General features: G+C 42.0%; 1 pseudogene; it reads left to right on the top strand.

Annotated features, from left to right (window-relative positions):
• Nucleotides 1-3,509: 3,509 nt before the first annotated feature.
• On the top strand, nt 3,510-4,327 carry LOC127673965 (60S ribosomal protein L7a-like; annotated as a pseudogene).
• The last annotated feature ends 11,029 nt before the right edge of the window (nt 4,328-15,356 follow it).

The following is a 15,356-nucleotide window of genomic DNA, read 5'->3' as shown; positions in this document are numbered from 1 at the left end:
AGTGATCTTAGACAAAGGAACTCTTCACCGAGTCTGTTTCCTTGTTTTATAAGAATTATATTAGAATCATATTAGATGATTCTATCATGTCAATTATATTAGAATCATAAAATCAGGTGAATCCAACAGAAGAACAAACCAAGAGGCTGATGGAACAGGAGAGAATATTTCTATAGGTTCCCCACGGCAAGAAACTAAACCCTCACTCACCCCTCCCCCCAGGAATCCGTGGTGGTACATGACAAGATGACAAGTCCGTCCTATGTTCTAGCAGGTCTACAGAATTCAGTCAGACCATAGTCTGCCAGGAGATTCTCCAATGGAGTCAAAGTAGCCCAGGAAGCCTGGGAGAGGGCTGAATCCGCCCGAGTTGTCCTGATTCTAACTAGAGTGGCACTCAGAGGGACGGTAGCCCTGTAGAAGCCATGGCGGGGTCCATAGGACACTGACAATAGAGCAACATAAGAAACCAGCATAGCTATGTGAGGAAGAGAACAGTTCAGGGAGGTGACCCTCAGGTCAAAGGATGATTTCACTCAGTCGTCAGGAAACCCCCACAAGCACCAAGCTGTCATCAGAAGGAAGCGGCACTGGAAGTCTTAACATTTAGAGAGTCTGGCAAATCAAACCAAGGTATTCTTAATTTTCTTTTAAAAGAGACTTATTTAGAATTTTATGGGTATAATTATTTGTCTGCATGTTTGTAAGCCTAGCATGCTTGACATCTTGGGTTTGATTCCTACTGTTGCAGCAATACATTGAGCTCAGTCCTAAGCAAGCTGACCAATAGTGGATGTCTCACAATACCTGATTCCAAACTATACTGCCGAGCCAGGGTAATAAAATCGGTGTAGTACTCACATCAAGATAGACACCCAACCTACGGGGTAGAATACGGGGCCTAGAAATAAATTTATGTGGCCTTAGCCATTCAATTTTTGGACAAAATTTCGAAATATTTGTTAGTGGAAAGAGACTCTTCAACAAACGGTTCCAGAGAAATGAGATAGCCACATGTAGACTAATAAAACAAAATTGCTCATTCTCTTACACACCCTACACAAAAATCAGTTCAAACTGGATCAAAGACTGTAGTGTAAGAGTTGGAATTTCAAGGCCATGAGAATAAAATACAGGGAAAAACTAGAAGATGCGGACACATGGAAGAGCTTTTTGGATCGGACTCCAAACATCCCAGGAAACAATAACAAGATTTGACAAATGGAGTGGGATAAAATTAAATCACTCTGCACAGCAAAGGAACAAACCAGCAGACCTTAAGACACCCGTTGCAAAACAAGAGAAAGTACTTGCCAGCCCTCACCAGACAGAAGATTAACATCTAGGCTGTGCAACAAATGAAAAAAAAAATTAAACTCCCACCCCCAAAATAAGCTGATCAATAAGGAGGCGAATGAATTGAGCAGACTATTCTAACCAGAAGTACAGATGGCCAATAAATACACAGGAAAAAAAATGCCAGCATCCTAAGCCATCAGGGAAACACAAATCAAAATTACATTAATATTCCATCTCAGCCCAATCGGGATGGCTATTACCAAGGAAACCAATGCTAGTGAGACTGCAAAGAAAGAGGAGCCCGTCCACACTGCTAGTGAAAATGTAGATCAGTGCAGCCACTGAGGAAATCAGTAGAGAGGCTCCTCAAAGAGCTAATGTCAGAAGTGCATACCTGGCTCTGTCAGCCCTGAGTGCATGGCAGAAGGAATGTAATCCACGTTCCTCCTAGACAGAGCTATCAGCACATCTATTCTGCCATTTTTTTTTTATTCATAGGAGCTAAATTATGGGATCAGGTGGATGCCCAGTGTGGTGGTTTGAATGTATTTCACCCCGATATACTCATTTGTTTGAATGAGTTTGGCTCACAGGGAGTCACACTATTAGGGCATGTGCAGTAGGCGTGGCCTTGGAGGCACCTTGTCACGGTGGAGGGAGACTTTGAGGTCTCCTATCTGTGCTTGTCTTCTGATCAAGATGTAGAACTCTTGGCTCCTCCAGCACCATGTCTGCCTGCATGCCGCCATGTTTCCCGCTATGATGATAACGGACTGAACCTCTGAAGATGTAAGCATGCCCCCACTAAATGTTTGCCTTCATCAGAGTCACCTTGGTCATGGTATCTCTTCACAGCAATAGAAACCCCGCCTAAGACACCCATCAACACATAGATGATGTTTGGAGTGAGGAACAGCAGAGCCAGTCAGGAGCCAATCAGATTCAGAGCGTGTTGGTCTTCATTGCTTCACCACTGGATGGACAGATGCTCTCCTTGAATGACAGGACCGGAAAGAAGTGATGTGCTGAGGTGCCTGCAAGCGTGGAGCACCATACAAGATGCAAGCCATCAATACGGTGGGAAGCATTCTGAGCCTGGTGCCATCGGGCTGTAATTCTAGCTACTGGGGCGGTGGAAGAAAGAAGATCACATCAGGATAACTTAGCGAGACCCTGTCTTGCCATAACGATAATGAGTAAGAAAAGGCTGGTAGATCGCTTAGAGTGCCAGAGAGGCATGCAGGAAGCCAGGCTTCAATCTGCAGAAACAAACTATAGTGAAGAACAGTCCAAAGACCTGCACCTGCACAGGCATGCGCCACCATATCTAACTTAAAAACGATTGCTGAGGCCCAAATTAAATAGTAAAGCTAGAGATTCTCTTTTGAGTTGGGGAGGCTGACAGAGACCCAACAATTGTCTCATCGTTGACTATGTTTCCACAACCTGAGCTCCAGCTTAGCTCAGAATGTTTAGTGACAAACAATAACCGTTTCCCACCTCTATGCTATAGCCTTTACTCAGCCTTCCGTGGTACTTCTTTTTTCCATTTTATGCTTCTTCTTGTTTACATAATCTCAAAGCACACCATAAATGGTGACCATTTGAATATATCACTAGACTCCACTTGTTTATTATTTCCGATAAACATTTTCTGGAAAGAGATTTTGGAGTCAAGTAAATGTTGTTTGAGAAGAATCAATCATTAACACTCTCTCTGCACATGTGTTATATGTGTGTACATGTTTGTAGCCTGTGCAGGTGCTGTGTGCACATAGGTGTGCATGCATGTAAAAGCCAGAGTTCAAAACCAGGTATCTTCCGTCTTGGTTTTTGAGACAATGTCTCTAAGTGGACCAAGAGCTTATTGGTTCAGCCAGGCTGACCAGCTTGGGAGCCTCTCGGGGTGGTCTCCACCTTGCCAGCTCCCGTGAGGCTCAGGGTGGTCTCCACCTTGCCAGCTCGTGAGGCTCAGGGTGGTCTCCGTCTTGCCAACTTGCCATAGCAATGACTGTCTGCATGGTTGCTGAGGATCTGAACTCAGGTCCTCATCCTTGCACAGCAAACACTTTACTGACTGAGCCCTATCCCTAGCCCACACTTTATTTTTTGCAACAAAATAATGAAGAGGTTTTGGCAGAGGACAGAAAAGTACCCAGTTAGGGAGCAAGAAAGAAGACAGAGGAGGCTCTCTCCACCAGCCGAGCAAGATGCCCAAAGGAAAGAAGGCCAAGGGGAAGAAGATGGCCTCAGCCCCCGCTGTCATCAAGAAACAGGACACCAAAAAAGGTGGTCAATCCTTTGTTTGAGAAAAGGCCCAAGAACTTCGGCGTTGGGCAGGACATCCAGCCCAAAAGAGATCTAACACGCTTCATCAAATGGCTGCTCTACATCAGGCTGCAGCGGCAAAGAGCCATCCTCTATAAGCGGCCCAAAGTCCTTCCTGCCATTAACCAGGTCACCCAGGCCCTGGACAGGCAAACAGCGACTCAGCTGCTTGAGCTTGCCCACAAGCACAGGTCAGAGACAAAGCAGAAGCAGCAAATGCTACTGGCCCGTGCTGAGAAGAAAGCCGCTGGCAAAGGGGACGTTAGTAAGAGACCGCCTGTCCTCCGAGCAGGAGTCAACACAGTTACCACCTTGGTGGAAAAGAAGAAGGCTCAGCTGGTGGCGAATCCCCAGATGTAGACCCCATCGAGCTGGTGGTTTTCCTGCCTGCCTGCCCTGTGTAGAAAGATGGCGGTGCCCTACTGCATCATCAAGGGAAAAGACTGCAGGGGATGGGGTGGGGGCGCCTGGTCCACAGGAAGACGAGCACCATGGTTGTTTTCACACAGGTTAACTCAAAAGACAAGGGTGCTCTGGCTAAGCTGGTGGAAGCGATTAGGACCAATTATAATGACAGATATGGTGAGATCCACCGCCACTGGGGAGGCAACGTCCTGGGTCCTAAGTCTGTGGCTCGCATTGCCAAGCTGGAAAAGGCAAAGGCTAAAGAACTCGCCACTAACCTGGGTTAAATGTACACTACGTTTTCTGTACATAAATATAATTACAAATTTTGGAAAAAAGAAAGAAGACAGAGTAGAAAGGAATTATGAACCTAGACAAGAAGGGTAGACAAATAGCTAGGTGTTTCCTTTGACATCAAAGGGAAAATAGAGGACATCAGCAGAGCAGGGGTGAAAGAAGTCTCTCTGAGGGGCTGGTCTCAGGGTCTGTCTGAGTTCCCTGCCACGGATGGCATCAGAACCTTGGAAGCTCCCATGGACCTATAATAATTATAATGTCCTATAAGGTCATTATAATGTCCAGTGTAGTCAAAGCAGGCTATAAAATTCTGGAGCCTTCAAATTGTTCTGCTTTGCCTATGACCACAGAAACCCCCAAGGGGCTGTGTGTGTGTGCATGCGCGCGCGCGCGCGCGCGCGCACGCAGTATGTATATAGAGGTCAAAGGACATCTCTGCCTTCCAGCATGTGTGACCCAGGGATCACACTGTACATACAGGTTGTATGTACAGTGGCAGGGCCTTCACTGGCTGCCAACATGTGTACTTCATCTTAGCTCTCCAGAGGGAAACTGACCAAGGGTAAAGTGTGCTCGAAACTTCCATGCTGCCCACCTAAATATAGATTTTATTCATTTGCTTTGTTTTTTAGTTATTGGATCACTTTTAATGAGATTCACCAAGTAAGAAATCCTCAAGTTAAGGATTAATGTTCTCCATTGATCATTGTTCTTATCCATTTTCATCAGCTAGCACTACTGTGCAGTTTATCTAGAAAACAATTATTATAAAATCTACAGGAAGGATTAGTTTTTGAAGGGGAGACAGTTCTTGGTAACTGAATGTGTTTATGACAAATCGCTTTGAAAGACAATTGAAATAATTATTATTAAGTCATTTGCAAGAAAATAACACCAGGACACATAATTGGGTAAATAAAATGCATCTAATTCATGTCAGAGGACTATGCCACCCATATTTTTAGTGATATCTATAGTGTGGAAGAACTTAACAGGCGTATTTCCGTAAAAGAAGGAAAAGGAAGGGGTTTATTCAAGCACTGAGTTAATGCCCCCATCCGTGTGTATGCAAAAGTAAGCTATAGAGCGACTTAGTATTTTCTAGGGAATGGAATTTCTAACTGAAGAATGAGTTTCTCAGAGAAGCTGAGTCTTCTCTGGGTTTCTCCTAAGCCCAGCACCGGTGGTGTCCACCTATGGGGCCAGCCAACTCTCTGAGCTGCCTATAATCTGACAAGTCCAGATGTGAAGTGAAATGGAAACTGGCGAACTCTACCAGGGCCACTGTCCTGACTATAGGGTCTTCTTCTGATTGAGTTGAAGCTGAAGAACAGTCTAGCCTTGCTGACTGGTCATCCTTTGCTTCATCAACAGTGTCTTAACCTTCCAAGGACAGGACAGATCTACTTAATAAGAGAATCTGGACAAAGAGAAACAAATATTTAAGAGAAAAATAGCATAAAGATAAAATTCGATTAGAATCTTGTGAAATATACAGCTAAAGTTATGAAAATGACTATTTTTTACATTAAGATATTTAAGCCATAAGTGTGTTGTTCCACTCGTCCTCAGGATGAAAGAGAAATTCACCTAGAACAACTTCGGAGGAGGATAATTTTTCCAATAAAGGAGTTGAGAGGATAGGCTGACATTTTTTTTCCGTATTTGAGTTTCCCAGCCACTAGGAGAAATATATTCTTTTCCCTAAATATATTCAAGGATCTCTTCACATTTCACCAGGTCTTTTCTTAATCCTCTTATATTAAAATCACTCTCTCCCAAATATCTCTATCCTTTTCAAATTTCTCTTCTTCAAGATACAGAGCCTTTCTTTATAATTGGTCCTCACTGAGTTATAGAATATTTATAACATAAAATGTTCACCAGTTTTCAGATAACCAACGGTGATGATCCTGGAGGAGCAACTGCTGCTGTAGGGGTATCATGAATGGGGTTCCCTGGCTTTTAGAGTTTTCCAGCTTCTGATGTCTTTTATAATGTTGTGACAATATGGATTTGATAATGAATGGTTCAATGATGACAAAAGTTCTGTATAACCAAGAAGTTTATAGGTAGATGGGGAAGGATATAGATCTACCTATAGATCCATTCCAGAAGGAATGGCGGAGGCAGGGAGGGAGAGATGGACAGAAGAGTAGAGACAGCTCATGAGGTGGCTCAGCAGGCGAAAGCACTCACTCCACAAGCCTGATATAGTGAGTGTGATTATTAGAACCCACAGTGGGGCTGCAGAGATGGCTCAGAGGTTCAGAGCACAGACTGCTTTTCCAGAGGTCCTGAGTTCAATTCCCAGCAACCACATGGTGGCTTACAATCATCTATAATGAGATCTGATGCCCTCTTGAGGTATGTCTGAAAACAGCAACAGTGTACTCACATAAACTAAATAAATAAAGCTTTCAGACTCTCTGGCTTTCTCTTATTCAGATTCATATGTTCCCTTGAACAGGTTGCTTAATCTATTATTCAGGGTCTTCCAGTGCAAAATGGCAGTGACACTTCCTGGGTTGTTTTGAAGATTAAATAAATCGATCTCTAATTCCAGTGTCTGGATATTGTAATATGATGGTCTTTGCCCTCCCTGTATAACATGTTTACCCTCACTGTCATACTGAGGGACTAAATAGCCTAGTAACCATGCCAACTAATGAGCCAAATGATTCAACGATGTCAGGACTGTGGTGCAAGCTCCTAATCCTGGATTCAAGTTATACCTTACTGCCTCCTCCAGCTGCAAGTGATCTTGGGAGCTGCCAGGGCACAGAGAAGGGGTGACAAGAGGGATGCGGGCAGCTTTGATGTAGGGAACTTCTATGAGGTCATCGTTCATGTAGGGCTGGGACTTTGCAGTGGGGCAGCTCTTTTGGGGTCTCCCATGCAAGTTACCTCATAGCCACCCATGCCTTGGAAGTAAGACCAATAAATTCATTGATTGACCAAGTTGGACTTTGGTAGAGCTATATGTAGTCTGCTCTGTCACGTGTGCCTTATTTGGGCTGAAAAACGACTATCATCTTCATAAGAAGAATCAACAAGACTGACCCAAGACAGGAACTCAGTAATTATTATCTGGTATCATCCATGTTTCTCTAAGATAAATTCCATAAAGTATAAATTGGTATTTTGAAGACTAGAATATTCATGAGACTGAATGTTCCAAAACGAGTTTTCTTCAAGTTTGGTCACATGCTTTTTTAGCATATGATTTCATCATATCCTAAGGTGGTCTGTTCCTGTCAATCAAATGGAAGAATGGGAAAGAAAAAAATAATATAGGAGTAAACAGAGGTAGGAGATCGGTATGGTGGCTTCCATATTTCCAGTGCTCAGGAGACAGAAGGAGGGGGATTGCTACAACCTTGTCTGCATAGTGAGTTCCAGATCAGCAAGGGCCACATAAGAGCCTCTGCTTCAAAAACCAAAACAAAGATAAAGGCAAGAAAAAGAACAAGGAAGGAAGAAAGGAAGGAAGGAAGGAAGGAAGGAAGGAAGGAAGGAAGGAAGAAGGAAATGAAAGAAGCACCTGGAGTGCAGAATGGGAGGATGAAAGAGAGATAAGGAAGATATGGATGAATATAAGAAATTATAAGAGTTTGTTGTAAACAGTTCCTATAGCAATAGAGATGGCATGGCTATATTCTTATTGTACATACAGAAACACATACACAGAAAGCAATCCCTTCACAAAGGTCCACTGGACATTTATGGAAGCAATGATCTAAGATGGTCTAAGGATCATCTGATCCTTACCTTGGACCATGGATTGATCAATGGTGGCCCCTCCACCCCATGTCACCCAGCTTTCCCAGCCATGGCTCTTTAAGTTAAAGATGAGTCATCCACCTACTGCAACATTTACCTGGGATCTAATGATGAGAAGGAAAAATTTATTCTGAACAACCCCAAGATAAAACACCACCCTGATAATCTTAATTTCTGCTTTGCAAGGGCTAAGCAAAATTTCAGGAAAAGCATTAGTCAAGAGGATTTTTTTCCACAACATATCTAGGTATAGAATTTCTTTTTTTTTAAATTTTTTTATCTATTGAAAAGGGAACTAAAGGGAAGTAAAAACACTTTATGATAAAATTAAAGATTTACATGGAAAATATTTCAGATAAACATGTTAAAATTGACAGTTTTCATGGAAAATTTAGGAGTAAAGTGGTAGACAAGCAAAACATTGCTAAATTAATTGAAATATGAGATAGAAACATTTTATGATAGAATTGAAGATTTATGTGGAAAATATTTTTGATAAAACTGTAGAAAAATGTAGAAAAACATGTTAGAATTGAAAATTATCATGGAAATGTTTATATAGATATAATAATGGTAGGCATAAAAGTATTCCTAAGTTGATTAAAAGTGGAATTATAAACATCTGATAAACTTGAAGATTTACATGGAAAATATTTCTGATAAAATTGTAGAAATATATAGAAAAACATGTTAAAACTAAAGATTATCATGGAAATTATATAGATAAATGATAAGCATAAAGATAATTCTAACTTGATTGAAGGTGGAATTATAAATATTTTCAGATAACATTGAAGATTTACATGGAAAATATTTCTGGAAAAATTCAAGAAATAGACAAACATGTTAAAATTGACTATTTCATGTAAAATTTTACATAAAATGGTTCATGTAAAAATTCTTTCTAAATTAATTGAAGGTAGAATTAGAAACATTTATGATAAAATCAAAGATTTACTTTGGAAACATTTCTGATAAAATAGAGGAAACATATAGAAAGACATTAAAATTGAAGATTATCATGAAAAATAATGCAGATAAAATGGTAGACATAAAAGAAATTACTAAATTAATTAAAGGGGGAATTACAAACATTTTCTGATAAAATTGAAGATCTACATGAGAAATATTTAGTCTATGTCTTTTTATTGGACAGTTGAGTCCATTGTTAAGAGATATTAGGGAATAGTGATTGTTGTTTCTGTTATTTTTGATGTTATTTTTAAGTTTGTGTGGGTATTTTCTTTTGGGTTTGTTGGAAGAAGATTACTTTCTTGCTTTTTCTAGGGTGTAGTATCCCTCCTGTGTTGGCATTTTCCATCAATTATCCTTTGTAGGGCTGGATTTGTGGACAGATATTGTGTAAATTTGGTTTTATCATGGACTAACTTGGTTTGTCCATCTATGATGATTGATAGTTTTGCTGGGTATAGTAGCCTGGGCTGGCATTTGTGTTCTCTTAGGGTCTGTATGAGGTCTGCCCAGGATCTTCTAGCTTTCATCATCTCTGGTGAGAATTCTGGTATAATTCTGATAGATCTGCCGTTATAAGTTACTTGCCTTTTTTTCCCTTACTGCTTTTAATATTCTTTCTTTGTTTAGTGAATTTGTTGTTCACTAAACCAAGATTATTTGTTGTTGTTGTTGTTGTTATGTGCTGGGAGAATTTTCTGTTCTGGTCCAGTCTGTTTGGAGTTCTGAAGGCTTCTTGTATGTTCATGGACATCTCTTTCTCTAGGTTAGGGAAGTTTTCTTCTATAATTTTGTTGAAGATATTTACTGGGTCTTTAAGATGTAAATCCTCGCTCTTGTCTATACCCATAATCCTTAGGTTTGGTCTTTTCATTGTGTCCTGGAGTTCCTGGATGTTTTGGGTTACCAGCTTTATGCATTTTGCATTTTCTTTGACTGTTGAGTCAATGTTTTCTATGGTATCTTCAGCACCAGAGGTTCTTTCTTCTATCTCTTGTATTGTGTTGTTGATGCTTGCAACTAGGACTCTTGATTTTTTTCCAAGGTTTTCTGTCTCCAGAGATGTCTCACTTTGTGATTTCTTGATTGTTTCTACTTCCACTTTTAGATCCTGGATGGTTTTGTTCAGTTCCTTCACTTGATTGTTTGTGTTTTCCTGTCATTCTTTAAGGGATTTTTGTGTTTCTTCTTTAAGGGCTGCCTGTTGACCTATGATCTCCTGTATTTCTTTAAGGGATTTTTGTGCTTCCTCTTTAAGGGCGTTTACCTGTTGACTGATGTTTGTATGTGTATATATATATATATATATACACATACATATACAGAAAGCAATCCCTTCACAAAGGTACACAGGAAATTTCTGGAAGCAAAAGATGATCCTTACCTTGGATACACACACACACACACACACACACACACACACACACACACACATATATATCTCCATTCTCAGCCTGCTCCAGTACTCATATCTGAGCCTTATGTGCATGTAAGATGTGCCACTGGAATGAATTCCAGGCATTCAGAAAACAGAGTACCATCAGGCAGGATGTGCAGAAGTTAATTTCCACCACTTGAAAAGACCTTGGGCAACAATGATCTCAATCTCTTATCCCCTTCCACAAAATCTTGGTTGAACAAAGCACTCAACCTTATGTAAATGGACACCATATGCTACCAGGCTGTGCTGTAAAATGCGTCACGGGATTATGGAAAATATTCAAGTCCTGACAACTTCTCTCTTCTCAGTTCTATTTTCCTAATGTAGAACAGATGGTTTTGTTGTGGAGTTGTTCTGGTCTGATGTCTTATTGACCGGGCCTTGATATGTAGCCAAGGTTGACGAACTAATCTACCTGCTTTGGCTTTCTGGGGGTTGAGATTATTGGAAGTCTTGCTACACGAAAGAGTTGGATGCAAATATTTGTACCCAACAAATGGACAGAAGCTGCTGACACCTGTGGTTGAATTAGGGGAAGGCTGAAAGAAGCTGAGGAAGAGGGCGACCCTGTAGGAGGACCAGCAGTCCCAGTTAACCTGGACCCCTGAGATCTCTCAAACACTGGACCACCAACCAGGCAGCACACACCAGCTGACATGAGGCCCCAACACATATACAGCAGAGGACTGCCGGGTCTGTATTCAATCAGAGATGATGCACCTAACTCTCAAGAGACTGGAAGCCCTGGGGAGTTTACAGGTCAGGTGGGGTGGGGGTTGGGGGGTGCAGATATCCTCATGGAGACAGGGGGTGGGGAGGAGGTATGGGATGTGGAACAGTCAGAGGGTGAACAGGGGGCGGGGGAATAAAATCTCGAGTGTAAATAAATAGATACATTTTAAAAAATAAAATAAAATAAAATAAAATAAAATAATTTGGCTCTATTATTCTATTGGCTCATTCTATAATGAATGCCCCCTACTGCAAAATCTTCTACTGTAGGCTCCCTACCTGTGTCTCAGGTCAAAGAAGTCTGGGCCACTCCCAGATCATCACCTACCCGTACACACTGAAGCATGGGTAGAGGGGACGTTTAATGGCAACGCTGCCTCTCTTTAATTCTGAGAATTATGTGTTCCTTCCCTATCTTTACATCCTGTCTGGATCACTGCTGGTTTGGATCCAGATCTGCAGGCCAAGAGTATAAATATTAAATATGTCATCCTCACCATATCACCCAGCTCTGTCTGCTGTACGCCAGCACTACGATGCCTTGGTTGAGACCCAAGCAGGTGCTGGTATGTCTACCAGGCTGCACAGTCCTACCATGTGCTGCTGGATGGGGCTGATGCGAGCACTGAGGTGGCCAGGGACCACATTTATGGCCCCAGCGACAGTAAGCTGCTGCTACTGGTGCACGCCCAAGAAGCATCAAAGTTCCAACAGGGTCAAGTGGTCCGTGTCTCCTTGTCCCACTTCCGGAACACTGTTTGGGGAGGTATCCATGCAAAGTTAACATATTGATGTTAATAAAGAAAATCTGGTTAGTGCCTATAGACTGTGCTCTTCGTAGGACTCAGATGGAAACTCTTGGTTGCTGGTGGACAGACTTGAGAGACTGGCACTGACTTGTATTTTAAATCGTTTTCTCTCATTGACCACCAAGGCTCCATGGTGCTTACCCCCTTCTTCCCTTTGGATGGATTACTGCCTAGAAAGTTTCTCTGAAAACAGATAATTGTGCTGCCGTCTCTCTCTGCCCCGGGGCCTGCAGGCCAGTGAGCTCTGGTAGCTCTAGCTCAGGAGAGACCTTCTGGATGTCCCATTTGTGACGTAAAATGGGATCACACAGTGCTGACATGGGGAGTTCCAGGCCGGGGATGAAAAAGTTCAAGGAACAAAGATGCCTAAATTAGCCCTTATTGTCGACAGCCCCACACTGACGCTAGGGAAACCAAATCCACCCTCTCATCGTAGTGAGCATGCATTTGGGCTTCCCAAGCCTTTCTAAATGGCTCTCTTTTCAACCACATTTTCTTCAATTTTATATTATAGTTATTGGCTAGGTATGAAATAGTTGCAGATAATCTCTCTGATCTATTTTAGGGAGATTAATTATAGAGCTCTGAAAGAAGCTGACACCTTTCTCTGGGTCTTAGAAAGATCTAAATGTAATTTGAATCCTGAGGAAGAAATTCATACTTATATGTTATACACATACGCAGACCATATATGTAACAATTTATTCTTATATACCATAATCATATACATACCACATATGTAATAATTTACATTTATATACCATACCCACATAAACACCACATGTAGAATAATTTGTGCTTATATGCCACACAGATGCATCACATATGTAATAGTTTATAGACCATACTAACACACACCACATATGTAACAACTTATACCTATATACCACATACATGCACATACCATATATGTGAATATTATAAAATATACAGTGTATTCTATACACACTGTATATTCTATATACTCTTAGGGTAAACCCTAAGAGACCATTCTTAGGGTTAAGGGTGCTTCCAATCACACTCTTTAAATTTTTCCAGAGTTTCCTTTTATTTTATGTGTATGAATGTTTTCCTGAATGTATATGTCTGTGCACTTTGTGAGTAGCGCGCCCCATGGAGGCCAGAGAGAGTGCTGGATCCCCTAGAACTGGAGTTACAGACAGGTTTAAGTCACCATACCTGGGGCTCATATGCAAGTGTGGGCACTGGGAATGGAACCAAGTCCTCTGGAAAAGCAACTAGTGTTCTCTGACCACTGAGCCACCACTCCAGCTTTACATTACACTCTCCATCCTCTTTGGGTTTTAAACAATTTGATGAATGGGCAAGAGATAGAAAGCATGCAAGAGAACAGAGGAGTCAGTAGGGATAACATGGCTACCTACTCCTCCCCTAGGCACAGCTGGTTTCTTCTAACAAGCAGTGGTGCTGGGAGCCTGAAGTGGGTGGGGAGGGGTGGTGGTTTCCTTCTCCTAAGCTCCCAGCATGGGAGGGTAGAGTGGGGAGGAGTTAGATATGGGTTACAGACAGGCGCAGCTCCACCTCTGTACTGGCCCTGTTCAGAGCCTGCTGAATTATCTCATCTTCCAACCATGAAAATCCATGTTCTTCCAGAGGAAGAACAGGGGAAAGAGCTTAAAAGCTCCCCATTCAATATTGCCTGGGATGGTGGGCATAAAGATAAAGAAGATGGAGACCTTTGTGTAGGCATTAGCAAGAGTTCAAGGAAAGAAAACCACGTCTTTTTATCTAATCAATCCATGGGGCAAGACCAGTTTTTAATATTTTCTGTAAATTACTAGAAAGTTTAAGTAAACAAAGAAATGATTTTTAAAGTAACTGTAGCATAATAGAGCCTATCTTACCTCTATGTTGAACTATTACATTTTAGATTTGGCTCTTTTAATTTAAAATTCTGTGTAGGTTGTTGTACACCAATACACACAAAAGCACACATATGCACACATACGCGCAGATAGAATAATGTAAGGAAAATCACAAAGACACTTCTGGCAAACGAAATTAAGTGTCATTGTTTCTGTCCTTTAGTTTATCTATTTTCTGCACAAGCTTCCAAAATGCTACTTTTGAAACATTTTGTGCATCCCTCTGTGTAGGTATGTACATGTGCATATATGTGCTGTGTATGCATGCATGCGTGCCTGTGTGTGAGTGTGTGCGAGTGCGCAAGTGCACGCAAACACATGTGGGCTGTGTGTGTGTGTGTGTGTGTGTATGTGTGTTTTGAGGTATTCTGAGTTAATAGCTGAAGGCAGAACAAAAGAATGTTAAACTGTCTCTGTCCTGGGGAGACCTTGGAGTTGGATGAAGGGCTGGCAGGGAGGAGGGTTAATGCCAGCACGATTAGGCAAGAAGAGCCCCTCATGTAGATCATGAGAGGATAGCCTTGGTCACATGTCACCATGAGACACATGGAAGTCCATTCCAAACTGTGAAGGAAATTAAATCAAATGAGTGCTGACAACTGGAGTCACTGGGCTGTTGACATTCTAGGATGTTTACACGTTGGGCTTTCCCAGACAGGGCAGCTCACCCCAGATACTCTTCCGTGGCACTAGTTTATGTTGGTCTTTTATTTTTCTCTATTAGAGACTTATTTTTGAAAACCAGAGGGAAGATTGGGTAAGCGCCAGTCAGGATGAGCCCTGTGGTCATGAAGGATGAGCTCAAGAGATCGACTGTATAACCTGGGGACTATAATTTTTGTTTGTAATTGTAAACTTGAAAATCAGTGTGAGATTTTAAGTCTCTCACATACACACTGAAGCGTGGGTGGAGGGATTGTGTGATGCCAACACTTCTCTTCAGTTCTGAGGGTTATCTGTTTCTGCCTTTCTTTACATCCTGTCTGGAACCTGCCAGTTTGGAACCAGATCCGTATAGCCTGGAAAACGAGCATGTGGCACGGCTTTAGGTTGGATGTAAATTGTCCCCAACACGATGATATGTTCAAACACTTGGGGTCCACTTTGGTGTCAGTGCTTTGGAAAGCTGCGGAACTTTTAGGAGCTGGAACTCAGCTGGAGGAAGCAGGCCACTGGTGGTAGGTAGGCTGTGAGGCTTGGCAGCTTGGCCCTGCTTCCTGTTCAATTTGTGCTTCCTCATGGTGAGCACATGTGACTACCTACCTGGCGTCCTCCATGCCGTGCCTTTGTAGCCATGATGGACTGAGATGTCCTAGCAGTGGCTCACAGCCATCTATACCGGGATCTGCTGCCCTCTTCTGGTACGCTGGTATACCTGCACACAGAGACTCAGACACATAAAAT

This window comes from Apodemus sylvaticus, chromosome 23, assembly GCF_947179515.1.
Source record: "Apodemus sylvaticus chromosome 23, mApoSyl1.1, whole genome shotgun sequence".
In the NCBI taxonomy this organism is placed as follows: Eukaryota; Metazoa; Chordata; class Mammalia; order Rodentia; family Muridae; genus Apodemus; species Apodemus sylvaticus.
Note: the sequence above shows the minus strand (reverse complement) of the source record. Positions and strands in the feature narration are given on the sequence as shown.